Raw genomic sequence first — 25,827 nt, 5'->3', positions numbered from 1 at the left:
TTAGTTAGAATTACAATTTCATGATGTGAGGTCTGTCATCTTGGTTAGAAAATGCCAGGTGAGAAGTAAACCACATCCCCCCTGGAAATGTTTTGTTGCTTTGTGTTTTTTTGAGTATGGGTGATTGCTCTTGAAATATATATTTAGCATTACAGATTTCTCTCCCTAAGCAACCTCACATACAGCACATGTCCCAGGAGCTAAACATAACTCCTGATCTTTCCTCATCAAGAGCCAAGGCTATCTACATTCAAGGAGTTTTTGATAGGCTGGTCAGGTTTTCATGCCTCATGCAATGATCCTAATGTTCATCTAAAATCCCAGTGCAATAAGTAATTCTCCTAATCCTCTGAAACTGATTTGCCTGCCTGCTGCCACTGAGATTCGAAGAGGCATCAAACTTCCTCAGCACATTCTATGCAAATATCAGTTGGAGGAATCTGGTGCAATGGCTGTAGAGACCAATGAACAGATGGAGACAAGTGTTCAGCACCTAGAAGTTATCTGAGATGTCTGCTACCTCTGGTAAGAAAAGGGGAGGAAGGCAAAAGCATAATTTTTGTGGGTTTTTCGGGCTCTGTGGCCATGTTCCAGAAGAGTTTATTCCTGACGTTTCACCAGCATCTGTGGCTGGCATCTACAGCTGATACTGTACTGTCTTTTGGAGATCTATATTTCTCTGAAGATGCTAGCCACAGATGCTGGCGTAACGTCAGGAATAAACTCTTCTAGAACATGGCCACATAGCCTGAAAAACCCACAAAAAATTATGGATGCTGGCCATGAAAGCTTTCGACTTCACACCGAAAAGCATATTCTTTGCATCAAAAACATTGAAGAGCATTTCGAAGGGCAATGGTGATAGAATTTTTGATAGAGGTGATTGGAAATCCTGAGCGTATTATAAACAGAGACCTTCTCAAGGCTTGGTGCATGTGCTTTGCATCAGCCAACTTTGCCTCTGCAGCAACCCTTTTCTTTCAGTGCTCAAACTTAAGCTTACAGCAGATGTTGATACTCTTAAAAGTGGAAGAAGTTTCAATAATTCTTAACTCCCCTTTGCATTCTTACTTCTGAAGCTAATACCAGACATGATCTGGATTTTCTCCTCATATTATCTTCTGGGGCTTATCTCTTTTATCTATCTGGTGTTACCTCACTGCAATTTCTGTGAATTTTCAGTTGCTTGGGTCTGGCAGCATGGTGAAGCTTGGAACTTCTCTTGGCCCAATGTCATGGGATGTTTTCTGAGCCCATGTCTGCCTGGGATGTCCATTTGCTTTCTTTGTAGACTACCTTCCTGATTGCCCTTGTGGTCACCAGATGGCCTGGAGAACTTTGTGCTCTTTGTATGGACTGTCTGTACCGGGACTTCCATCCCAATTGAGCTTTCTTGAGGCTCAACATTACCTTTTTGTCGAAGATGCTGTCTGATTTTCATCTCAGCTAGGCTATTGTTCTCTCAGCATTCATGCAAAATCCCTCTTCTGCCTTCAAGAGAAAGTTGCACTGTCTAGACATGCGGAGGGCTTTGGCCTTTTAACTCAACAGGGCTTTGGCTTTTGAGACTCCACAAAAACTCTTTATGTGCTACATTTTGATGAAGGAAGGACTGCCTGTTTTGTCTCAGTGGTTCTTGAAGCGGGTAGTGTCTTGTTTATGAATTGGCTTGGAAGGACCCTCCTGCTTGAATTCAAGCACATTCCGCATGGGCTGTTGTCGTGTTTTCTGCTTCCTTGACCAGTGTATTGCTCAAAGATAGTTAACCAGCAGCAACTTGGTTGCAGCCAATGATTTTTATAACCCATTGCAGAGCAGACTCAAGGTTTTAAGCTGATACTGTCTTTCGGAGATCTATATTTTATTCTTCCATAACTTCACTCTAGTATTGACATTTCAGGACAATTCTGTCTTCTAAAAATTGGTTTTGTATTGTGATTGATGTTTCAGTTTAATTCTGTCTTCTGAAACTTTGTTATGAATTGATATTACCTTGTATGAGTAGGGTGCGTCATGCTCATGTTTGATGTGTTGCACTGATTTGATGTTCAGTAAACTTCAAATTGGTTTGCAATAACATATCCACCTCCTTCTTGTGCAGCTTGCTAGTCTGCCATCTACATGAGTCACAGAGACTACAAAAAAAGAAGGGCAAGTTGGATACCTGTAACTGAAGTTCTCCGAATGATCATCTGTGAGCTTATCCAACCATGCTGATCTTCCTCTCATTATGTTCTGCCTGTCCATAGGATTTCAGCATCAGAGTCCATTAAACTGGTGGTTTCTATGGCAAGGTCCCTATATAGAGGTGCTAAAGGTGGGTGGGAATAGCACCAAAACCAAATTTCTCTAGAAGGTTCCAAAAGATGCACAGCGCAGGCAAAGAATAACCCATCTGTGTGAATTGACAGAAGACCACTCAAAGATACAGGTACTGAAACTCATTGCAATGTAGGAAATTTGTCTGTTCGCCATCTAATATAGGCATGGACTAGGGAAATTAAGAATATTTGCAAATATTCAAATATTGTCAATATTTTATTATATTTTACTTTATTTAGTGTTGAGAAAGCCTACTGGGAGGAATCCTAGCAAGAATCTTCTCAGTTCAGGATTTACTTTGCATAAAATTCACATGTGGTTATTTTGTGTAGAAAGTAGCATTTTCAGTGCAGGAAACAGCATTTTCTGCACTGGACACAACATTTCTAAGGAGAAATATTATTTCCTGCACAGTAAATTCTGCCTCCTGTGCAGAAAATGTTCTTATTGGGAAGTTACTCTGCGCAGAATGTGTACATAGGTGATTAGTACAAAAATAGCTTTTTCTGCGCAGGAAATTTTTCCTGCACAGAAAATAAATGCTGTTTTATGTGTAAAACTACCTGGTGTGTATTTTGCACAGTATAAATCCTGAATTGGAAATAAGCTCTAAAAACTGTTTGGTTTGGAAGAATTTCTTGCGGCAGAAAAAAAAGGGTTAAATTACTGATCTCTTCCTAAGGAACTTGGACTGGATGGCTCTTGAGGTCTCTTCCAGCTCTATGATTCTATGGTCCAAAACACACTGCAGAAATAACCTAGTTTGAGACCGCTTTAAGTGCCCTGGCTCAATACTGGAGAATCCTGTGAGTTGTAATTTATTGTGGCCCCAGAGTTCTTTGACAGAGAAGGCTAAATGTCTCACAAAACTACAGTTCCCAGAATACCTTAACATTGAGTTAGGGCAGTTAAAGCGCTCCCAGACTGGATTATTTCTGCTGTGTGTTTTGGACCTTAGATTCTAAACTGTTCAAATTAATGTCTAGGTATATTTTGGTTGTTTTAACAATAGGATTATTAATAAAATTAAAAAATATAAATAAAAAAGTTATATATCCATATATCTAGTCATATATCTAGTGAGACTTTCTGAAACCAATCAGAAGCAGCATTAAAGAGATCTCCAGCAATATTGCGAACCGCTGAGTCTCCTAGTCTGGATCATACCCTTCTCTAGAACAATCTGTGCAGTTAAACTGCAAGAGACAGATTCGTTTTCATGTTTCTGAAATGGTCTATCATATCAAGACCTACAAGTCCCGATGTTCAAGGGCTGCTTTTTTAGTAGGATTTCCAGGCCTCTGAGCAAGATTCTAATTCACTCACAGACTTGAGGCAACTCTAGACAATGCCATCTGTGCATCAGAGCACAGATACAAAATAATCAATATACCATTTGCTTTATATTTTATTGTAAAACATGTGACACCAGAGCCTGAGGAAAAGGGAGAAGCTTCTAAATGTCTACTTCACAACATCCACATATCTTTCTAAGTGTCTTTGGAAATGATGCGCCTGGAAAACAAACAAACAAACAAACAAACAAACAAAAAGCTCTGAAGTCTAGTTTTGGCAAAGAACATGGACTAACTCTATTTATTTTATTCAGAGAGATTTACAAGAAACAATTGCATTGGTTTTCAGTTAAATGGGCATAGCCCCAGAGATTTTTGTATCATGCCATTGCAGTCAACTTCTTTAAAAGAAGTTTCAGCAAGCTAGTACTCATAAAAAAGTGCAGATGTTCTGGCATAGCAATAGAAATGAAGGTGCTTAGCCATCTTTTCTACCATAGTAGTGTAGTGGTTTGAGTGCTGGACTATGACTCTGGAGAGCAGAGTTCGATTCCCTGCTCAGCCATAAAACCTTCTGGGTGATCTTGCACAGGACACATGTTCTCAACCTCAGGGAAGGCAATGGCAAAGCTCCTTTGAACAAGTCTTGCCAAGAAAACCCCATGATAGGTTCGCCTTAGGGTTGCAATAAGTCAAATATGACTTGGAGGCACATAACAACAAATGAAATTGGAACAGAAATTGAAGGTGGGTAATATATGTGTTTTTTATTAATAAGTTTAGAAAAAGATGATGCTTTGAAATGAATTGGCCTAATATTTGCAGTCAGATTGGTTCATTAAAAAAAAAAGACACAGATTGGTTAATTCCTGTATTTATGACCAAAAAGTTAAAACTATAGGACATTTCAGGTTGGGCTGTTGTTGTTGCTGCTGCTGTTATTGTCATCATTATTGTTTTTAAAATGTGACAAATACAGTTTATCATAAAACTAAAATATATTACTCTGATTTCAGAACTATTTTTTCCCATGGCTCATTAGATTTTATGTATGGGATAAGAGATTGCAGTATTAGGACTTTTTCACACGAGAGAAATTAGAAGGTTATCTCAGAGTCAGTGCGGAGTCAATCATGGGGTTTAACGTCAATTCAAATGAGATCATCAAACAAACATCGAACGCAATTCGGATGTATTCAAGGGGTTCACGTTTTTTCTCACTATCAAACGAGATCAAAGGGTATCCAGTGCCGATCTGAACGAAATGGCGAGTCATTCCAAAAATGAGTAAATTCAGTAGACTACCAAAATCTCAAATCCTGTTGCAATGCAAATTTGTAGTAAATTCTCATGTGGCTTGTTGTGAAATGCGTTTTCAGATCACTCCTGGATTCCCTTTGATTCCCATGATCCTCCTCCGCTTCCTTCTCCTCCACCTCCTATTCCTCCATCTCCTCCACACAAAGAGTGTGACTGCTGTGTGAGAGTGTAACTTTTGTGGGGGAAGATTGCCTCCAAGAGGGTGCTGAGGATCAGGAGGGCCTGGCTCACTCACCTGGGCTCCTCCAAGGCTGATGGTGGCACCACCATCGACAGTCTTTCCCCCAGACCTCCTCGAGGGCGGCAGCTGATTATGACGGGATTATGCCTTTTATTCTTTCCCCCATCTGAAAATCTCCCAAGACTGCTGAGCAGTCTTCAATCTTCAGCTGCAGACTCAGGGAATTGGTTTGTTTCTCTGAATTTCTAGGTAAGGTGACAAATCTCACATCAAGCAGCAATAGATAAAGGCCTGTTACAGACTGCCAAAATAAAGATGCTTCGGGTCTCTTTGGAGGTATGCTATTTAAATGATGCATGGGTCCTAAGAGTCCGGAAGTCGCGCCAAAGCCACACTCCATTCCTAAGCACGGGAGGGCAGCTTTGGTGCAGCTTCCGGATTCTTAGGATGCATGCAACATTTAAACAGCATACCTCCAAAGAGACCCGAAGCAGCTTTATTTTGGCAGTCTGTAACAGGCCAAAGAGAAAATCTGGTTTTCGTGAGTGAGGTGGTATTAAAATCCTGGGCACCTATTTATACCCGTTCACAGCTGTCATCAGGGTTCAGTAGCTCAGCATGAACATGTTCCTGTGTTGTGTTTATCTAATATCAACACATGAAAAGAACAGAAGCAAGGAGAGGGGGCTCGGGAAAGAGACTTTTTTTTGAGTACATGCACTCCTTGGGAAAAAGCAGGGAATGGAAGGCCAGCATTATGATTCATGGGCCTTCTTGCTGTACTAGCCTTGGCAGTTCTGGCACAAGACCTTAACTCCCCAAGGACTGGTCATGAGTCTTTCCTAGCTAGTGTGGCCTGGAAAAATGTCCCATGTGTCATTTGTGCTGTAGGTAAGGTGGAATATGATATAAACCCTACCTACTGGATATAGTAGTAATTGGTGTAATGCTGAGTGCATTTTGTACCCTGTCCAGCTGCCAAGAATATCCTTATCCCAACTGTGGGTTTCTATATTACCTGGCTAGCTAGGTTTTACCTGGATTCTTGTGACTGTCAACTCTTTCCTCTTGTTTGATGATTGCTCATGGCCCAGCTCTGGCACTTAGACTGTATGTGAAGAAGTTATCCAGGTTGACATCATTTTAACTGCCATGATTCAGTGCTGTGAAATTCTAGGAATTGTAGTTTGTTGTGGCACAAGAGAGCTCTGATAGAGAAGACTAAATGTCTTACAAAACTACAGTTCCCAGAATTCCATCACATTGAGCCATGCCAGTTAAAATGCTGTCAAATTAGATTATTTCTGTAATGTGGATGCAGCATGTTGTCTTTAGGCTATGCTATTTTAGGTAGCATAAAGTGGTCCTTTGCTTTGTCCTCACTACAATCCTGTAAAGATAGATAGGACAGAAAAACAGTGACTGACCCAATGGGTCATGGATAGACTGGGTCTTCATGCTCATATTCCAATACTGTATGCCAGCCTTCTCCAACCTGGTGCCTCCAAATGTTTGGGATTTCATTTACTATCAGCCCTAGCCAGCATGGCTGGTAGTCCCTAAGGGTTATAATCTATAATGTCTGGAAGGCATAATGTCAAGGGAGGGTTCTCTGGCCATTTCTCCACAGTGTCTCTCATTTACATATTTTCAAAAGCATTCTGGTTTTCTTTGCATGCTTTAGCAATCCAAAAATACTTTCTGGAAATCCCTTTTGCTCAGGTGACACTTTGAGATGACAATATAAACCTCTATATATGTAGATACCTGGCAGAGCAAGGGTGGGAAATCTGTAGCTTCCTGGATGTTGATGAATGTCAGCTTCCAGCAGCATCACCATTGGATGACTATTAGGGTCTGGTGGGAATTAAGTACAGAATAGCTGGAGGGAGACATAAATCTCTAGGATACTTATGGAAGAAACATCTACATCCGTGCTTCTAAGGCTATCTGATGTGGTGGACTGGCATTTATTTATTTTTCTCAATGTGCCAGGGATTGGCATCATTGATGTGATTGTTTACTGCAATCATTTGTACAACCATTTCTATAAATAGTTTTACTACAACCATTTCTTTCTTTCTTGAAAATGTAGCAGGGACTGGTTCAGGAGTGGCACCCGACTAGCACTGTTTTACATAAAAAGAAGTCCAGGTTCATCCTCACCATCTCCATTTACAATTGAGCTGATGTGATCATTGTTGGTGACTTGGGTAAGTGGCTGCCAGTCAGAGTAGATAAAACTGGACAATGCTAGGAAAAGGCAACTTCATAAGCTGTGTCATGGAGGATCAGGACAGAAGACTGCGCACCACGGATGGGAATAAAAAACCATTTACATTGTTGATGGCCCTAAAGTTTGAGCATGGTCCTTTAATTCTCCAAGTATACAGACCTGCCAAAACGTCTGCCCAAAATTTTGCTGGAGTTAAGTTAGGGGGAAACAGAGGCAAATCCAACAGTAAGCTGTTACCAAGCATCCACTCAGAGATTGCTAAGGCAGCTGTGCTGCCTTAGAATGTTCCCAAATATTTAAGGGTTAAACTTAGGAATGCTGAGTGCAGCAGAAAGGGCCCAGCATTGGGGGAGAGGTTATGTGCTATTGGCGGAAAGGTGAAGAGGGCTTGATCTTTCCACTGTGCCCGCTGCTTCCTTAGAGTTGTTTGTATTGCTTCCTGGTGGCTGGCATAACTGAGGGAAAACTGAACAAATTTCCATTCAGTGTAGCAGCTCAATAGCTATGTGTATGCGTCGTTTGTGGGAGGCAGTGTAGAAAGACACGAGGGGCCAGACTTTGGATTCTGTTTGTATATCTAGTAACAGAGACACAAACACACAACCCTGCCCTCTGTGCTGATTCTGGCATGCTTGATTCCAATGTTGTCCCAAAGATTAACGTGCACAGACCTGTAGAAAAGCGACAGCAGGGCCAAAACAAAGACATTTTCTGTATGGTTCCTAACTGTGTATCTAAACAGATGTCTTGGAAAGACTCCTTGGCGTTTAAAATTGTTAGCAATGGTACATACTGAGTCAACATTCTCCCCTTGCAGTTTTACATAGACACGTACCATTTTAATGTGAAATAAAAACAACTGGATGTAATACAATAGCTCTAAAGAATTATGGCAAATAGATAATTGATCGTTTGTCACTTCCAGCTTTATCTGATGAACTCTTTCTGCATCACCATTGATGATGGAGATTTCTTTGCTCGCAAACCAACATTATTTCTCTTCCCAGTCATAGGGAATAATTGTTATTGAGCCACAATTTCTATTATGATCCTCCCTCACCCCAATATCTAACAGAAAAGATATTGCTACAGGTCAATGATATTTCCAGTATGTTTAAAGCTGAATACTGTAATGGACTTAATGGGCTACTACAATAAAAGTGTTTTCCTTATAGAGGAGGGAGTTGTGATTAAATAGGGACAGAAAAATAAGTGAAGGCAATACTCATCACTCAGGTCCTCCAGTCTTTGGTTCTGTACAATTGATTCTTCTCCTGTTTTTGCTTGGACATTTTAAAAACAAATCACCATGTACAAAATAGTGGAAGGGAAATCTGTCAGTTTTGGGTTTTTCCCACATTTAGATTTTTTTAAACACTGGGTACTTTCTATCCTCAATATGAAGGAAGTGTGCAGATTTTGATAAATTTTCCCAACATAAACTGAAATTTTCCCAACATCAACCTCCCCTGTTGCAGCATCAAAGTGAATTGTTCCAGCTATTTGCAGCATGGAGAGGGTGTATCTGTTAGGATCAGTTTCTCCCATGTCCAACTATGTTAAAGTTTCAAATTCCTTCTTCCTCGGCTGGTTTTTTTTAAATACCAAATTTTGTTAAATTTGAAATAAACTAAAACAAATTTTAAACTTGTTTCTAGTCCTAAATTGAGAAGCACTTTCAGCACAGCTAGAATTTTGCAAGCTATCCACAACATTGTGAATTACATGGGTGTATGTGAAGTTTCACTGAGATGCTTAGCTAGTCCCCTGGCAGCATATTTTCCATTACTTAAAATTTTGTGGAAGAAAGACAAAGCCTTCAAATTTTGCTTTAAATGTAGCATTTGGAAAAGTTCCTGCAATTCCCAGGATCTCCGAGTGGCTGACTGGGATTCTGGGAGATGTAATAGAAAAAAAAAGAACTTTTCCACTCCATAGTAGGACAATATCCAGAGGCACTTAAGGAATTCATTTCCATAAAGTGTATTCATGACCAAGAATACAAAGGGATCTTGTTGCACCTTTGAGACTAACTGAGAGAAAGAAGTTGTAGTACATATCCATCTTGTCACCTTTCCTTTGCATATCTCTTTGCATACCAGCCATTCCTTGGTTATGCCAGAAAATGTCAAAGCTGCGGAACAACTCTATATATCATCAGAAATTATTTATCTCACTTTTCCTAAGTTACCCTTTTCATTAAGCCTGGAGTGAGCTCTAAACATTAGGGTTTCAAGATTGTTACGGAGAGTTTTGTTTTGTTCCTGAGTAGAGTTAACATCATGGGAATCCTTTTCTGCTTTGTTAGCAGGAATCAGGAAAGAAGTGGAGCATGGCTATGTACTGAGCATAGTATGTATGTTTTGAAAGACAATGGAGGAATCCGAAACAACGATGCACTTCTCATCTTTAAACTGCAAGCACAGGCAGCTGCAAAGCTGACTTGTGGCTGAGCTTTTAAAAGGAGTTCTTTATCATCATTTCTGGCACCTTGGATAAAGATCCAAGTACAGACAGTGGCTCCTATCTCCTCCTCCTCCTCTTCCTCCTGGCAAGCCGCTTCTCTAGGGGTCATCCTAGTGCTGAGATCTGAAGATCCAGTAAATAATCGAGTTCATTTCACTTTCCCTCCTCCTCCTCCCCCTCCTCTTCCTGTATGCGTTGAACACTTGCCACCCTGCTGTCTGTTTTTCCTTGCCAAGGTTCAGTTCTAATTATGTTGATTTTCTTCAGCCCACCCCCTCCTGGAAGCTTATTAGGGTGAATATTTTTATTTATTATCATTTCGCCCAACTCCTGCCAGCATTTCCAATTACTCTCGCCGCTTCCTTGTAATTGTCTTTCTGTAATGGCTCTGAAACAATTGCGCTAAATGAGGTGTCTCCGGCAAGATGAGAGTTTCACTTCATTAAAGGCTAATGTATTCTCAGCTCTGGCTCTGTGGGGCTGGCTTGGAAAGGAGGCATTTAAACAGCTTCTTTCTTCTTCTTCCTCTTCTTTTTCTTTTTCTTCTCCTTCTCGTCCTTTTTTATTTTTTAGGAAGCAACTTTTAGTGACAGGCAATGCTTTGTTTGTGCATGTGAGTATTTGTGAGCATACATGCACACATTTTCGCATGGATGTTCTGGTTTTACAAGCATGAGAAAGGCAGCAGCAGGTTCTTGCTCAAGAATGTTATGGTCCCTTCTGTTTAGGGGTGGCTCACATACAGGAGAGAGCATATGTTTGCCCCACACACCCCCAGGCGAAGGTATGGTGCTTGGCTTTGGCATGTGTGTGTTTTTTTAAAACAGTCTTTGGCTCATTCAATTCCCTTGGCAGCTGCCTTGCAGGATTATTTATAAAGAATATGAAGGAGATGACGCGAATGGACCCCCATTACTAAGCATTTTCTGTGCTGCGCACTGCCTATGTTTACACAGTGGCAGTGGCTTAACTCAAAAGTGATTCGATGGCACTCAGTGTGTCCTTTATTTGTTGTGTGTGCTTATTTAAAACGTTTTATACACAGTTTCCAGACAGAAGCAGCCTCTCAAAAGTGATAATTTTAAAGCATGAATTAGAACACATGTGATCTTTGTATTCTCTTATCCTACCTTTGTTCTACCATGAAATGTAAGGACTCCCAGATGGTCTTCCGCTTAGCCACTGAGGAGCTCCAGACCTGTATAGTAGGAATGGCGGAGCGGAGTTCATTTTGTTCACATTTTAGTACAAGTCACCCTAATTTCTACTTCCCAAATTAATATACAGATTAGAATACAGTTATCCTCTTATCTTTGTCACTTTTACAAATTTCACCATGCTTTTCTCTGATTTTAAAAAAACGCATTACAGTGTACATTTTAGAGTGAAATTATCTACGCGCTCAAGGAAAATGATTGCAAAAATGGACATGAGTTTTCATGCACAGAAAAAATACTTTAAAAAATGTGTATGCATTTTCAGGCACATGGGGGGGAAACACACACAAAAATGAATGCAAATTTGTGTGCATGCAGAGGTCTAACAAGCCACAACCAGATGCAGAGATGGGGCAGATTGAACTTCAGTTTAAATTAGGGAAATTGTAGTATACAAAACTGGCCCATCCTAGTGCTTTAGTACCACTGGAGTTCATCAGACAAGGGGAATTGGAAGTATAATCCAATGGCAATCTGAACACAATCGTGGGGTTTAACGTTATTGCGTGATAACCCACTACATGCAAATTTGGGCAATGGGAAGTCAGTCTGAACTCAATCATGGCGTTTCACATTATTCACTGCCACACGCAAATTCGGGCAATGGCATGCTATTTTCGGGCAATGGGAAGCCAGTTCGAATGCAATGCGTATTCATGTAATTGCGCGAAAGTAGCGACTTTAAGTGAATGCGTTCTGGCCCCACTTTCTTTTCATTCGAATTTAAGAGAAATTCCTCCCGTTTGATAAACACCAGAGTCTGCATCACTTTTGCCTCATTCTCTACTCTGTACATTAAATTGTTTACTGTGGTGCATGATGGGCTTTCAGGTGGCTGTGTTTGGCTCCAGCATTACAAAGAGTAGTATTTTGTTACTCCTTTAAAACCACTTCATGTTGCAATTTGTTTTGTTCTACTTACCATAAATTAGTAAGTCGATTCATAGTAAAGTGATATTCAGAGTTGGCCATGAAGTATCTCAAGCGTTAAGTTTACCCATGCATTCCAAAAACTTCCCATCTAAATCACTGTTGCTATTTGGTCCTATATTTCGTTGCTGAAAGAATTCCTTGTATAAACTTTACAGTGTTTTCAGCTCCAAGCAGGAATGTGTTTGTTTATGCAGAGATTTTAATCATTTGAAAGTTAATTTATGATGGATTTTAATAGCTGCTTTTTTATTATACAGTTGTCCTGAAATTCAAAGAAGAATGAAGAGGGTAGTATAGGAGTGTTTTAAAGGAAAATGTTACTTCTGCAATACTGTGAGAGTTTCTGTACTGGGGTCACATTTATCATGCTTTGCACAGCACTGGTTACCAGTATGTGACTGGGCTAGAATTAAAGCCTTTCTATTTAAAGTCCTGAACAGCTCAGAACTGGTTATTTTTGTGAGTGTCCAGACCTTGGGAAAGTTTCTTTTTTCACATGGTGGCTGGGATTCTGGATTCTGGGAGTTGTAATCCACTTCTGGACTTTCCCAGGCTTTCAAATCAACTCATCATGTAAGTTCTTGTTTGACTGCTACAGAGGCATTTAAAATTGTGTTGCATGACCACAAGGTTTAGATTGTGCGCATTAAAATATATATTCATTGTTTTGTATTTCCTGCAGCTTCCTTGAAATAAAGTGATATATAACAAAGTAGTATATAAATTTCTACAGATAAATTTTAAAAAGTATGCATGCAGGTAACATGCATATATGGAAAAAATTAAGTCAGGATGTGGCACTGAGGCTGCAGGTGAGCGGCTCATTTGTCTTAACAAAAACGGTTCAATCTGCCAGTAGAAGGATAACAAGGAGATAGGCATTCTAGACTCTCTAGGAAAGGAGTTCCAGGGTCTAGAGGCAGCCACTCAAGTCCTCTCTTATGTCTCCACCAACTGTGCTTGCAGTAGTGGTGGGACTGGGAGAAAGACCTCTCCCGGTTATCTTAGGGCCCAGGCAGGCTTATATGGAGAGAGAAGGGTTCCTAAATAGCCTGGACCAGAGCTATATAGGACTTTATAGGTCATAATCACCAGCACTTTGAACTGTGCCCCAAAACAACCTGTCAGCTAGTGGAACTGGCTGTGCACATGTTTACATGCTATTAGGACACCTTTCCACACATCAAGCAAATGCCTGAACCTGTCTCCAAAGGTCTACATATTAGCTCAGTCATCTATAGTGAGATAGCTATACACAAGTAGCTGCTTATCTTTCATGCAGTCAGGACTGCAATCACACTAGTGTCCAACTCACATGGAAGCATGTGTTCATGCAACTTTTTCAGTGCATACATGCAATCAGCCATGCCAATAGCTGGAGATGGGGCCAGAAAATATAACTACTGTTATATAACTAGTCTATGACCAGGAGCACAACTGTGCTCCCCAGTAATCTTGAGAAAAGAATTTGTCTTTGTGAAACAGATCTTTCACCTAAGAAACATTTTTTACAACAATAAATTTATTTGGCTGATGGAAGAGACACAAAAATGTGGGCATTTTTCATTATTTTAAGATATATCCGCCAGGCAAGACCTTTTAAAAACTTGAAAAACTGATGGTAAAGTCCTGCCTTGAATGGTTTTTTTAGATGTATTAAGGAGGGTCTACAGACTTTAAAATGAGTATGATCAGGTGATAGGATCATATTCAGTTTTATTTGCAGAATGAGTAGCTTGGCCTGGGGTTGGAAGGAATAAACCCTCTGGGGAAAAATACTGTCTTCTTCTTTTTAAAAAGAGTAGGATAAAGTCACTGAATATGAGTTACAGGTTAGAGCTTTGGGAATTTTTAATTCATAAGCAGGAGTATTACAACTGGGTTCTTATTTTGTTTGTGAAATGATGGAAGCTGTGGTTTACATATGCTCTGACTAGCATTTGATGAGTAATGATATAAGGCCCATCTTACAAAATGTGCTCAATATTATTAATCGCTGTGCTGGTGTGTGTGTCTGTGCTTGTTTTAATATAAATTTTAACCTGGTTTTTATTTTTTATGATTTTCAAAAAGCCGCCTTTAACAGCTCTATGCCTGCTGGGATTATTCAATTTGCATTCTGACACATCACTCTCAGCAATGTCTACACAGCAAGTGTTCCTGGTTTTGTTTTGTGCAGCTTCGATATGCAAAGATTACAGCATGATTACAGCGTGTTCACCTTAAGGTTATTTGCTGCTTTAAATGGTCTTTCTCTAGAAGTCGGTGGATGGGTTTCCTGACTGACCTCCCAAGTAGATTTATTTAGCGAGAGACAAAGCAGTGTGCTATTGTGGATTGACTAATAGTATGACTGCAGAAGGAACAAGCAATAATTTTTCAGAATCTTTGAATCATTTTGAGGGGAAAGTGGTTCATTCTGGATACATCTCCAGTGTATTGAGAGAAACTATCAAAGAAAGGATGTATATGTAGATCTAGTTCCACCAGTGGGTCATCCTATCAGTGAATGCTCAACACATCCCCACTTTAGGTAACAAACCATGAAATATACATTCCAAAACATTTCTGTTGCATATAGAATCATAGAGATGGAAGAGACCACAAGGGCCATCCACCCCTCTGCAATGCAGGAACTCACAATCATAGCACCCCTGACAGATAGCTATCCAGGTTCTGTTTATAAACCTCCAAAGAAGGAGACTCCACCACTTTCTGGTGGAGTGTGTTCCACTATTGAACCACTCTTACTGTCAGGAAATTCCTCCTAATATATAGTAGTTTTCCTGTAGTTTGCACCAATTGCTCCATCTCCTGTTCTCTGGAGCAGCAGAAAACAAGCTTGCTCCAGCCTCAATATGACACCTCTTCAAATACTTAGCCAGGGCTATCATATCACCTCTTAACCATCTCTTCTCCAGGTGAAACATACCCAGCTCCCTAAGTCTCTCCCCATAAGGCATAGTTTCCAGACCCTTTACCATGTTAACTCCCGTCCTCTAGACATGCTCCAGCTTGTCAATATCTTTTTGAATTGTGGTGCCCACAATACCTCTATTGACGCAGCCTAAAATCTCATTGGCTTTTCTAGCTGCTGCCTCATATTGCTGACTCATAAAATTAATGGTCCATTAAGATTCCTGGATGTTGTGAAGCCAGGTGTTACCTATCCTATACCTGTGCATTTCATTTCTTCTGCCTTACATTTCTCCCTGTAGAAACTTCTTTTATTATTTTTGGCCCAGCTTTCTAAATCTGTGAAAAAGTATCTGAAAAATTGCCAGTTTTCAAATACTATTCAAAGTTTGGGGCTTACTCTGTGAAAAGTTCACACATGGTTTTTATGCAGAAAATAGTATTTCTGTGCAGAAGATGCCGTTACCTGCACAGAAAAATGCTGTTTTGTGCATGAAAAAAAATAATCTGCAAATAAGCCCCAAACTGTGAAACTTTTATCCATCCAAGATTCTTTCCATGAGGATTTTGTGACAATTGAGAAAACCTTTTTGAAATGTTTTTCAACTATTTTCATATGTTCTGTCCATTCCTACTCCTAGATCTCATGGCCAGCATTCTGCCAGAGATTCCAGAGCTGCTGTTGCTGCCTTGTCTTAAAATACCTTAGAATAATAATAATAATAATAATAATAATTTTACTGTTTTATTCTCTGCTCCGACCTTTCAGTAGTCCTTGTTGTCTGAAGCTAGTTTTGGGCACAGCCCCTGTACACCTCTTCTGCAGTGTCACACAGTTGGCATTTTTCAGAGGATTCAAGCCATTACAATCACATTCATGTTCCTAGTTTATTCTAAAAAAATATGAAATTGAACAACTCTGTGCTTTACATAAATTTTCTGCCTAATGTTTCCACCTATTGCATGTTGCTGAAGACCTTACTCTGTTTCAGGTTATATTTATTATTCTGCAAGAATCTGTCCGACTGAAAGAGACTTACCTTTTGTGGGAGGCAACAGGGAGCACTAGTGTTTCCATGAATGCTGAGTCATGGAAACGCTAGTGCTCCCTGTTGCCTCCCACATTAACACATATCTATGTTTGGTTGACTCAATGGGACTACTGTGTTTGGGGCTACTTATTGGATTTAAGGCATGTGGCCCAGCAGATGTTGTAGTGCCTATTTTCTAGCATTCATTACTAGTATCTATCCTTGGTAGGGCTGGTAAGAGTTCTAGATTAACAAAACCAGAAGGACCACATGATTTTCATCCCTAATTTAGGCCGAGGAATTTTCCTCTGCAAGCAGTGCTCCTTTGCATAGCTACCAGCACAGACTATGGCCTGTTACAGACTGCCAAAATAAAGCTGCTTCAGGTCTCTTTGGAGGTATGCTATTTAAATGATGCATGGGTCCTAAGAATCTGGAGGTTGCACCAAAGCCACATTCCATTCCTAAGCACTGGAGTGCAGCTTTGGTGCAGCTTCTGGATTCTTAGGATGCATGCATCATTTAAACAGCATACCTCCAAAGAGACCCAAAGCAGCTTTATTTGGGCAGTCTGTAACAGGCCTATGTTGCTTGGAACTGGGAGGCAGCTCAGGCTCCTCTTTTAGCTCTAGAGCAAAAATCTCAGCAGGACAGATCCCTTCTGTGGGATTTCCTGGCATGATGTTTAGCTTCTTTGTCCAGTCTGTTCATGCGGTCTGCCCAGAAAGTTATATTATTCTTTGAAGAAAATTATTGTAGTAGGGGCATGAATACAAGGGGTTGTATTTCAGGTCTCCACCCATTTTGTGGCATGCATGAAATGACGTGTTTTTTTCATTCTGCATGCCTTTGCATTCATGTACATGCTGACATGTATACTAGAAACTAGATGCAACCATTTCCCCTTGTTACCCCAGAGACAGTGCTCAGATCACTGTGGCGTGCCTCACTCACCTTTTACAGTGGCCTCCTTAGCTACTGTTTTTAGATTTAAAATAAAATTAAGGGAAGTCGGGGACACAGGGTCTGTTACATTACAGTCCCCTCAAGCTTTCCTCCCATAATTGGAGTATTAAATTGCAACTTCTAAGAGATTGAGGGGAGGGAACTGGACACTGAAGGATGATATATTCTAGTGCCTCTGGCCAGGAAAATGTAAATAAAGCATTGCTAAAAGGTGAAACCAGGGCTAGTTCCATAGCAAGGAGGTGCAACAGAAAATAAGGATGGTGCCTAGTAAATACGTACAGTTAGAGCATATGATGTTCAACCATTAACACCTCATTTCGCACAGCATTTCAGAACATTTTGTGGGATGTCTCTGAACACCTCATAATCTGATAATGGAAGAGAAAGGGGGGAGGATGAAATAGGACTGCAGAGCCTGCTGAAAGACATCATTAGGGGCCTAAAGTAAACCTATCCACACACACACACACAATTATACATATCACTGCAGTCCTGATGCTAACATAAAGGCCATAATACCCCATAAAGATGCCAGCCTCACTTCTGAAGGATCCAATTAGTAGGAAGTGAAGTTACACCATTTCTGCCTGATGCGTTGTGAATCATGATTGTAAGATTTAAGAGCATTAGTGGCGTAAAAACGAAGTCCACCAAATGTAAAAATAAAAATAATACAGGGCATAACCACTGTGTTGACAGTAGACAAAAATATAGCAGATCCATATAATTCTAGCAAATTCAGGGCAAGACAACAAAACTAAAGTATTGAGTTAATAAAGTCAGCAGTTCATGGCTAATCTGCTCTTTGCCTCAACATTTAATATTTTCCTGGTCGCCCTGAGCAGATGACACTTCTGTTGGGGCATCCTATTCCTTCAGATGTCAGAGCCAAAAACTGAGACTGGAGGTGGGTCCTTGTGATATCACAGGTTAGAGCAAAGCAGGGTTGATGTAATGTCCCACAGGCAAATGTTTGGAGATGATGCAGAGCTGCTTCTGGGCCAGCAGACTGTGGAAATGGCCACAAAGGGAATCCATTTAAAGCTTGGCTAACTAGATAATATGGCAATGCAATAAGTGGTATTTCTGATGGCCATGCAGGTGGCAGAATTCAGCCGGTAGCTGCACTAGTTGCCACTCTTCCCTCTTTTTGCATCCAACAAAGCCTTACTTCCAGCATGCATGACATGTAGGAAACTTCTCCAGAACTTCTGCCCCTGATGAAGTTTGTGGAAAGATCATTGCTACCCCACTATTGTTTTTTAAAAAACTGTGTGTAAAGGTTGTACAACAAGAAAGACTCCACTTCATGCCTTGTTCCAGATGGCATGATGGATCCAATGCATTCCCTCACTGTCTGTTCCCAAGCCCTCTCCTTATTCCTGTGTTTTTGGTGGGAGGAGTTGGCAACACAACATGCATACAAACACTCTTACATTGAACCCTGAAATCAACTGGGAATGGAGATGGGAGCCTGAGCTTTAAGGCAGGGTGGGTAAAGAGCAGCCCATGGTACATTAGTGCCTTGAAATAAGACTCCAAGATTGCGAGGTTGACAATTTTGCCATGTTATATTTTTTTTGTCCTTATCTTTTTGTATATAAAACAACAACAATCCTTAATTAGGTGGGTATAGTCATTTTTTCAAAACAGAAAGTAACAGGATCATGAAAATAATAGCATTAATGACAACAATGACAACAAAATAATAATTTCATTTATATACCTTCTTTTCCCCAATATTATGGCTGCAAGGCAATTTACAAATGATTAAAACCTGAAGAGTGGGGCAGCATCAAAGGAGGGGAGCAACCAGATTGTTTGTTAAAATAGTTTAAGGGTGTGAAACATGAGTGATATATGCTTTGTTAGGTGTGGCCACAGGACCAAAAAGCACATTTTTCTACATGCTCACTTTGGCTTGAGGTCCAGGCAGGACTGAACACTGGGAAGCGTTCTCAGCATAGGCTAGAAACACAGTCAGATAAAAGCTGCTTTCCCTCCAGCTAAGGCACTTTTGATAGTCATAATAAGCATCCCTTCTAGGGGTAAAAAAAGAAAAGATCTGCCAGAATATATCCAAACAGAAGAGAAGGCCATTTGCCCTAGAATGCAGCCAACTTGAATCCACTCAAAGGGCCTGAAACAATTCCAGATGTCTGTGCAAGATAATTTCTCCATATCTTGATTTGGATTAGGGTTGGTGGTATTATTAAACATACTGGTTGCCAGGCAAATCCCACCACTCTGCAAACACTCTTGAAGGCTAGGCCTGAATATTTATGTTATATGGGAGCAGAATCGTGCTGTCTTATCTCGTGTCCATTTTTCTTGGCCTGCTGATTATCAGAGTGTTGAATCCATGAGTTCTTTTCTGAATCATATTCCCAGCCGGAGGGAATAGCCCACAGTATTCAACTGCTGGGAAGTAAGCTGCTTTTAAATGTTTGTTCCATCACATTAGATTAACACTATTTTGTCCTTTTGCACTCTGTCTCATTGTTCTGTGCATGGCTGAGATTTGATGCTTTCTTCATTTTTATTTTGTTTTGCTTGGCAAAAGGATGGAGGACCTAAGTCAATATAAAGCTTACTGGACTTTCCACTGGCTTGCACAAACCACTTGGCGGCCCATTATTCTTGGAGACAGAAAGGAAGCAGATCTTCTTTTAAGAAGAATGAAAATAATGACATACTAAAGCTATCCACAACTGTATAGTGGAAAAATTGTGCTCTACCCGCCATAAATATGAAAAGGAAATTTACGGGCTTAGAAAGGAAGTTGTTGTTCTATGTATTACTGTCATTGTTGATGATGATGAGAACACCAACTTGGGGATGAAAGAGATTTGGTTTTAGCATAGTGGAGAAGGTTGTGACCAGATGAGTTGTGTGCCTGCTTCATTTGTTTTCCAGGTTCCAAATGTTGATGGTCAAGGGTCCTGCTCTTGTTTCTTACGACTTAGAGGGTCCTTCAGGCTACGGATGCCTTCAAACAGAGAATGGGCTTTTGTGATGTGTTTTAAGCATTTTAAGACTTCTCCCAAATCTGCTGTTTCATCTGTTTCATTGCAGGGAATTGGACTGGGTGGCCCTTGTGGACTCTTCCACTCTATGAGTCTATGATCTATAAGTGGAAAGTGCATACATTTTGGCTACATTGTGCCTGTTTGTAAGATCCATGCATGGAAAAATGCAATTTTGTTTTTTCCCCCTATGTTATACATATCACAGCTGAGGAAACTATCCAGATAAGAGTGCTGCTGAGTCTGTGAAACTGGCCTCTCTCTGTAGTTATGTACAGCCAGATTCACTGCGAGATGAAGCATCCTGTAGTTCAACTGTCTTGAATTGTTTTTTCACTAGAGAAAGAGGAGCACCTTCAATAATAGGAAATGAGAGTTTCAGAATCACATCACAAGACTGCCCAGAGCTTGGAAAAGAGCTTTCTTTTTAAGAACAACAAGCAGATGTTGAACCAAAACTCTCAGAATTCCTTGGCCTGGAATTTTCTGGAAATTATAATCCAAAAAAGTAACTTTTAAAACCTCTGACATGAAGCAACAAAAGCCCTTCCCCACCCTGAACTTTGGATTCTTGGAACTCTTCTGCAGATTTACGCTTTTGTATGACAAATGCAGCCAAAAACTAGAAGCATTGTGGTGGCATAGATTTCTTGTGATGTGTCTGTTTACTGTTGAGCCATAGAAGCTGCTTCCCACAATTTGGCACCTTCCAAATTGTGTTGGATTACAAACCACCTCATAATTTAATAATATATATATAATTAATTTAGGAACACTAAACAATCTAAGATATGCAGATGACACTGTAAGACTAGCAGGGGAAAAACCCCACAAAAACCTGGAACAATTACTAAAGAAATTCAAAGAAGAAAATGATATGACAGTTCTTTCTCTGAAGATGCCAGCCACAGATGCTGGCGAAACGTCAGGAAGAAAATCTTCTAGAACATGGCCACATCGCCCGAAAAACCCACAAAAAACCATGCTTTTGCTATATTTTGGATAGGTTTTAACATTTTTCTTGGTGGTTGTTTTGCTATTATTCTGCTGTGGAACTCTGTGCAATTTTATCGGATTATTGTTTCGTTGTTTTAAATTGTATATCATGTTGTCTTCCCTGTTGGGTGGGAAAATGTGTATTTTAAATACTTATAATAAATACATAATCAGTATCTAGGTAAGAGCCATAGATATATATTACTAAAAATGTTTGTGCAGAAATAGATTTTTCTCTTGCTTAAATCTTTAAATTGCCACAACAGGTGTCCTAAATACAGAGGAATTACTTCTGAAATATGCAATGAGGAAACAGTCCCAGCCAGTCACACTTCTAAAAGTTATTTCCAAAAGCAAAGAATAATTGGAAGCATTAGGTATTGTAGATTGAACCTTGAGCAAAAAAAAGTGCTAATGAGAACCGGGAAATGTTTTGGAACATTTTACTGAATTCCCCAAACACAATTTCTCACCCATCCATGCAAGAAGAGTCTCATCTTTTTCTCCCTCCCACCAAGTTTGTTCCTCTTTACATGGGAATACAAAAATAGCTACTGAAGCAGCATATAGAAAAATGTGTTTGAGGTGGTCGAGGAGAACTGAGTTTTATCAAATTTAAAAGTTAAATAATCCACTTCACTGATATTTAAGATTTCTTTTTAAGCTTTTCACTATGCTGATACAAAGACCGTTTTACAACAAGCAGTCGTGAACTCAGTTTCCGCAGGCTTTTCCTGTCAATCCTTTTCCTTAGAAAATTGATGTGCCTAAACTCCAGAGCAGAGTGTTACAAACCAAGCGCTGTTCTTCTTCATTCCTTAAACCTGAAAATCCCTTGACCTGCTTAGTGGTGCCATCCCTGTGCCAGCATTTTCTGGAGTTCCCCAGTTCTCTGAAATTGCACAATTGCTGCAGATCGGATGCCATCCTAAGTGCACTGACACATAATGTATTGCTGTATAGGTTGGGAAGAGAAGCACGTGCCTTGCAGGCCTCCTCAGGAATAGTTAAATTCCATAAGGGAAGCCATGTTAGTCTTTACAGAGTCCTATGGCACTTTAATGTATAACAGATTTACTGTGGCGTAGGTTTTTGAAGGCCATCAGATAGCTGCTGTGTTAAGTGTAGCTAGCATATCTATTTCTATCCAATAGATAGACATTTGGTAGATAGATACGGTGAAGGGTTGTAGAAAGAGAGGAAGACCACATGCTAGATGGGTGGACTCTATTAAGGAGATCATGGGTATGAATTTGCAGGACCTAAACAGAACAGTGGAAGGTAGGGAGTCTTGGAGATGTCTCAGCCACAGGGTCGCCATGAGTCTAGATCAACTTGAAGGTGGTTAACAACAACAGATAGATAGATAGATAGATAGATAGATAGATAGATAGATAGATAGATAGATAGATAGATAGATAAGCCAATATGCATTAGATGCAGATATAGACAGAATTCTAACAATATTCTTTTTCTTCCTATACCCAGATTTTAAAAACTGGATTGAATGTTTAATGCTTTTTAAACTTTTGCCCCACAAACTGTTTTAGCTGTTTTATTTTAACTCATATTGGGGTCAAGAAGATGGGCATGATAGAGTAACCAGAGGCCGATCCACCTCTGACCAGAAGTGACCAGCAGGGGACCACAGAAACCGCATGGCACATCCTTAAAGCAGGCTGCTGCCCCAGTTCCAAATGGGCCACCAGCAAGGAACACTTTTTCCACTTTCTTTTTTCCAGTGGCATGAGGCCACATCAGATGCCCAAGAACAGCTTCCGGCTGATCCGGGGGCACATGCGTCATCTGCAGACCACATCCCCGAAGCGGCCAGAAGCCACTGTTTTTTGCCTGTGTGTGTTGGGCCATTGTAAGTCACTTTGAGTCCCATATTGAGAGAAAGATGAAGTATAAATCAAATAGATAAGTATAATTGCACAAAATGCAATTGCATTCCCATGTGTAGTCATTTTTTATACATTTTTCTAATACAGTATGAGCATTTTAGCAGCAATTTCCCCTTAAAATATATATTTTTAAAGTTATTTCTAATATTAGTACAATATATTCTTCTGTGTGCACTTCCCCTTGAGTATGCAGTGTGATAGCGAGCATGGTGTAGCGGTTTGAGCATTGGATTAGGACTCTGGAGATCAGGGTTCGAATCCCCGCTTAGCCGTGGAAAACCACTGGATGACCTTGGGTGAGTCAAAGGATTGTTTGTGCATCTGCCTCCTTCAAAGGATTCTTTTGTGCATATGCTTATGTATTTTGAGTCAAAAGATAATTAAGTTGCATTTCTGTGCATTGTTTACTGTTGCTCTGTCTGAACCAACCGCTATTCCACAGAGTCTAATCTTGGAGTTTGCATGCCTGTATATTATAAATTCTTCATTATGTTTCCGTTATAATTTTAATACTACTATTATTAAATCTTCATAGATATTGTGTTGTTCTGTGCCTTTGAGTTTAAATTCCCGTAGTGAGAACTGTTAGTAGATGGGCTTGCTTGTACAAAGGATTGATTGTTCTTCCTTAGATAAGAACTGATATTAAAATTGCATATTGATGTTCTTTTCCATAACTCTGGATACGGAGCTCAGATTCTAGCGTACTCTGGGACTGACACACATAGATGTGTGTGTTTGGGTTTCTGTTGCAAACAACAAAAGAAATCTTCAAGTTTCTTTTAAACAGCTGTTCCAGACATAGAAATGCAAAGTGCTGAAGAGTTGAAGATGAACATTTGGTTGTAACAAAGGCAAAAAATTATGTCTGGCACAGGTTATGTCTTACATTTTGTATGTGCTCAATCCATATGTTGTGTTCTTCTGTGTGTAGTTCCTTCTTTGGCTTTGTCTCATGAAGCTAATGCTGTCCCAGGGGTTCCCTGTCTATAGGCTGAATTGCAACTGTAGAACCACTGAAGTGAGAAAAGAGATGTATTTTGCTAATTACTGCAATGCTCTTCAAACATAGGAAACTAGTTTACCTGAAATTTAGTGGAGAGATTAAAAAAACTTATACAAATCCCAAAGAGAGTTGTAGGCAATTGATGACTTGCTGACATCCCAAAAGTATAGTTGGTTAGATTTTGAGAACTACTTGTCCAATATTATCTTAATTGTTCCCTGCTATCAAATCTTTGAAAGTTTTTTTTTAACCTTACAAATATTTTCATGCATTTTTAACACAGTTTCCTCTATGGTACACATCTTTTTCAGCTGCATTTTCTCCATGTGTGCCTCTTTATATGCAATTCCTCCAAATGTATGGATTTTTGTCTGCAATTTTCTCTACTTGTATTCTTTTATATGAGGGATGCGGTGGAGTAGTGGTTAAGACACCAGTTCTGAATATCGGTAGATAGGAAGGTTGGCAGTTTGAGGCCCGAGTGCTGCATAATGGGATGTGCTCCTGTCACTAGCCCCAACCTTTGCCAACCTAGCAGTTCAAAAGCATGCAAATGCAAATAGATAAATGGGTACAAGTTCAGTGGAAAGGTAACAGCATTTGGTGCAGTCATTCTGGCCACATCACCACCAAGAGTAGTCCTTGGACAATGCTGGCTCTTCAGCTTAGTACGGAGATGAGCACCATCCCTAATAGTCAGTTACAACTAGACATTCATGTCAAAGGACTACCTTAACCTTTTACTATTCTTTTATATGCAGTTTTCTGCTGTTGACAGTTTTGGACAGTTTAAAATTAGAAAAGTGCATTGCAAAATGTAGAGAAACACGGAAAATTAAAGGACATTTGGATTCCAGTTTGTCTGTTCATTTGGAAAGTGCGAATTAGGCCAGCTGATACCAAAACATGACTCAAACAAATGTCAGATATGATTGGAAGTAAAGAAATTGGCATCTGAATAATGGAAACTTAATAAAACAAATACAGCTATAGGTCACTTAACAAAGCCTCTGACAGTGAACTTCCTGTTTGGGGGTGTACTCTGACAGCATCTGCATGCTAGAGGAGGACTGAACTGGGTTAGGGCAGTGGTGCTGGACTATAGGTTTGGATCACAGAATCAAGAGTTGAAAGAGACCTCAGTGGCCATCAAGTTCAGTCCCCTTCACCATTTTGGTTGCCCTCCTTTGGACACACTCCAGCTTCTCAACATCCTTTTTGAATTTTGGTGCCAAGAACTGGACACAGTATTCTAAGTAATTCCAATGTAGAATAGGCCTCCCCTCAACCTAGACACTATATTTCCATTGTTAACTTTTCCCCGTAGTGCCATTTTTTTCTACAAAGACCCCTCTCCTCCCTTTGCCAAAGCTGCTATTACCTCTATGACAGGTGATGCAGGGTTTAGACCCAAATATGTATTTGTCATTTTCCCCCATTGAGGCCAAGAGCAGCTTTCAGGGCCTGAGGATATATTAATCAGGGAAATGATATGGGAAGAAAGGGGGACAATTAAATCCTTCACATGCTAGCACAAGTGTCTTGATCCAGTTTCTGACACCAGTGCCAGCTGCCTTTTTGGGGAGAGATTGTGGATTAGCTTCATAGCCCCAGTTTTGACCTTCTTTCTCTCTGTGGAATGTCCCTGTTGAATATAATGAGAGAAATCAGATGTGGCAGAGCATTGGGATGTCTAGCTTCCTGCTGCCCCTATCTATCTCTGTTTCCCTTCTTTAGTGTTTCTCTTCCAACCTGGCAAACTGTCCATCTTCATCCTTTTAGTGAAGCAAACTGCAAACTGAGTGAGACCCCCTGGGGCCCACACGTTACAGAGCAGGCACTATATAATCAGAAGCATCTGATTGCATCATTGTAATTATTAAATACAGTGTTGGCAGACAGGTCTTGAATGCCTAATGGTCATTCTAGATGTCCTTTTCACCTATCAAACAATTTTGAGAGTGCTAATGACATGCTAACAACACCATGTAGGCTCACAAAGGACA

General features: G+C 40.1%; 1 protein-coding gene across 11 annotated transcripts in view; it reads left to right on the top strand.

Annotated features, from left to right (window-relative positions):
• The window catches only part of PKNOX2 (PBX/knotted 1 homeobox 2), a 262,424-nt gene that overhangs the window by 79,850 nt on the left and 156,747 nt on the right, over positions 1–25,827 (top strand). The window contains exon 1 of one of the 11 annotated variants that reach the window (XM_042476173.1): positions 407–525. The exons of 9 other annotated variants lie outside the window; for them this stretch is intronic. The gene's annotated coding sequence lies outside the window, so the exon portion shown is untranslated. Of the gene's footprint in view, positions 1–406; positions 526–10,024; positions 10,115–25,827 lie in introns of those variants that run through there. One more of the 11 variants, XM_042476174.1, reaches the window with a different exon arrangement.

Source organism: Sceloporus undulatus, chromosome 6 (assembly GCF_019175285.1).
Source record: "Sceloporus undulatus isolate JIND9_A2432 ecotype Alabama chromosome 6, SceUnd_v1.1, whole genome shotgun sequence".
Classification (NCBI taxonomy): Eukaryota; Metazoa; Chordata; class Lepidosauria; order Squamata; family Phrynosomatidae; genus Sceloporus; species Sceloporus undulatus.
Note: the sequence above shows the minus strand (reverse complement) of the source record. Positions and strands in the feature narration are given on the sequence as shown.